The sequence below is a fragment of the Muntiacus reevesi genome, unplaced genomic scaffold (genome assembly GCF_963930625.1).
Source record: "Muntiacus reevesi unplaced genomic scaffold, mMunRee1.1 SCAFFOLD_50, whole genome shotgun sequence".
Taxonomy (NCBI): Eukaryota; Metazoa; Chordata; class Mammalia; order Artiodactyla; family Cervidae; genus Muntiacus; species Muntiacus reevesi.
Genome location: NW_027077807.1, coordinates 471,979 through 475,435, shown reverse-complemented (window position 1 = coordinate 475,435; position 3,457 = coordinate 471,979).

The window sequence follows — 3,457 nt, the reverse complement described above, 5'->3', positions numbered from 1 at the left end:
GTCTTTTCATATTAGTCAGCTCTTCAGATCAGGTGGCCAAAGTATTGGAGTTTGAGCTTCAAAATCAGCTCTTCCAATGAATATTCAGGACTGATTTCCTTTAGGATGGACTGGTTGGATCTCCTTGCAGTCCAAGTGACTCTCAAGAGTCTTCTCCAACATCACAGTTCCAAGGCATCAATTCTTTGGTGCTAAACTTTCTTTATAGTCCAACTCTCACATCCATACATGACTACTGGGAAAACCATAGCCTTGACTAGACAGACCTTTGCTGGCAAAGTAATGTCTCTGTTTTTTAATATGCTGTCTAGCTTGGTCATAATTTTCATCCAAGGAGTAAGCATCTTTTAATTTCTTGGCTGTAGTCACCATCTGCAGTGATTTTGGAGCCCAGAAAGATAAAGTCTACCACTGATTCCACTGTTTCCCCATCTATTTGCCATGAAATCATGGGACCGGATGCCATGAACTTTGTTTTCTGAGTGTTGAGCATTAAGCCACCTTTTTCACTCTCCTCTTTCACTTTCATCAAGAGGCTCTTTAGTTCTTCTTCACTTTCTGCCACAAGGAGGGTGTCATCTGCATATCTGATGTTATTGATATTTCTCCCAGGAATCTGGATTCCAGCTTATGCTTCATCCAGCCCAGGGTTTCTCATGATGTACTCTGCATATAAGTTAAATAAGGAGGGTGACAAGATACAGCCTTGACGTACTCCTATTCCTATTTGGAACCAGTCTGTTGTTCCATGTCCAGTTCTAACTGTTGCTTCCTGACCTGCATACAGGTTTCTCAACAGGCAAGTCAAGTGGTCTGGCATTCCCGTCTCTTTCAGAATTTTCCAGTTTGCTGTGATCCACACTGTCAGAGGCTTTGGCATAGTCAGTAGAGCAGAAATAGATGTTTTTCTGGAACCCTCTTGCTTTTTTTTTTTTTTCCCCGCTGGGCTTTGCTTTATTGCACTTCACAGATACTGTGTTTTTTCACAAATAGAAGGTCTGTGGCAAACCTACATGGCCAGATGATGGTTAGCACTCTTTAGCAATAGAGCATTTTTCAATTAAGGTGCGTGCATTTTTTTTTTTTTTTTTTGCTTTTGTGATGATCCAGCAGATATTGGCAATTTGATCTCTGGTTCCTCTGCCGTTTCTAAAACCAGCTTGAACATCTGGAAGTTCATGGTTCACGTATTGTTGAAGCCTGGCTTGGAGAATTTTGAGCATTACTTTACTAGTGTGTGAGATGAGTGCAATTGTGCAGTACTTTGAGCATTCTTTGGCATTGCCTTTCTTAAGGATTGGAATGAAAACTGACCTTCTTCAGTCCTGTGGCCACTCAATTTGCTGGCCTACTGAGTGCAACACTTTGACAGCATCATCTTTTAGGATTTGAAGTAGCTCAGCTGGAATTCCATCACCTCCACTAGCTCTGTTCATAGTGATGCTTCCTAAGGCCCACTTGACTTCACATTCCAGGATGTCTGGCTCTAGGTGAGTGAGCACACCAAGGTGGTTATCTGTGTTGTGAAGATCTTTTTTTGTACAATTCTTCTGTGTATTCTCGCCACCTCTTCTTAACATCTTCTGCTTCTGTTAGGTCCATACCATTTCTGTCCTTTATTGAGCCCATCTTTGCAAGAAATATTCCCTTGGTATCTCTGATTTTCTTGAAGTCATCTCTAGTCTTTCCCATTCTATTGTTTCCCTCTGTTTCTGTGCACTGATCATTGAGGAAGACTGCCTTATCTCTCTTTGCTATTCTTTGGAACTCTGCATTCAAATTGGTGTATCTTTCCTTTTCTTGTTTCCTTGTGGCTTCTCTTCTTTTCTCAGCTATTTGTAAGGCCTCCTCAGACAGCTATTTTGCCTTTTTGCATTTCTTTTTCTTGGGGATGGTCTTGATCCCTGTCTTCTGTACAATGTCATGAACCTCCATCCATAGTTCATGAGGCACTCTGTCTGTCAGATCTAGTTCCTTAAATCTATTTCTCACTTCCACTGTATAGTCACAAGGGATTTGACTTAGATCAACAAAAATTTACAACAAAAGTCACTGTTGTAAAACTGATATCACCCAACACATTAATAGAGCTACATAGAAGAAAAATATTATCATGCCGAAGGTGATGAAAAGACGCCTTAAAAACTCAATGCCCATTCTTATTGAAAATACTGGATATAAAAGCACACTTTTTAAACACAATATATTTCAGACCCACAATAAGCCAGCACCACCCGATGAGGAAATACTAGATATACTATATTACTAGAGTCAGGGAAATCCCCATTTTTACCACTGTTACTCATTTTTATCAGTCAACACAGAGAATGAAATTAGAAAGGAATACTACTGGTAGGGGTACAATTAAATAACTAGAATATCCAAAAGAACCAACTAAATATTACTACAACAAGATAATCTAGTTGTTTAGTCAAGTGCAAAACATAAAGAAATCTTTCCTTTATATGTACAAAGAGAAACCAGATAAACGATAAAATGAAAGAAAAGATCTTATCTATAATTTAAAAAAAAACAGGCATAAACTGAATAAAGAGTTCAAAACATGTATGAGAAAAACTATGGAACACTTCTGAGAGACACAAAGGTAGATTTCAACAAATGGAAAGACATATCTTGCTTCTGTACTAAAGATTCAGTAGCATAATGATGTCCTTTCTCCCTAAGTTAATTTTACATGGTCCCCAAATAAATACTATATAAATTTTTTTTTTATTTTGTTTGCTACAGCTAGACAACTGGAAAGAAAAAACAAGCAAAAACAAGGGAAAATATGAAGGGAAGAGCAAGAGTATTCCTATGACATATTAAATAATTGCTGCAAAGCCATTATAAGTAAAAGAGTACGAAGTCAAATGTACTGTATCAGTAAGCTAATTTCTTAGCTCTTATCATTATACTGTGGATATATAAGATGTTAACATTAGGAGAAACTAACTGAAGGGTACATAGGAACTCTCTTATTTTTCTCTTTTATAAGTACAAAGTCATTTAAAAATAAAAAGACTTTAAAAAGCTATGATACTGGCAGATCAACCAAGGGAACACATTTTTTTAAATTCCAGAAGTATATGAAAAGTTAGTCATAGTAAAGGCAGCATCTCAAAGACATGTAAGAAGATGAACTTGAAATAAGCGGCAAGCATATGACCCAGCAATCCCACTTCTGGGCATACACACCGAGGAAACCAGATCTGAAAGAGACACGTGCACCCCAATGTTCATCGCAGCACTGTTTATAATAGCCAGGACATGGAAGCAACCTAGATGCCCATCAGCAGACGAACGGATAAGGAAGCTGTGGTCCATATACACCATGGAATATTACTCAGCCATTAAAAAGAATTCATTTGAATCAGTTCTAATGAGATGGATGAAATTGGAGCCCATTATACAGAATGAAGTAAGACAGAGAGATAAAGAACATTACAGCATACTA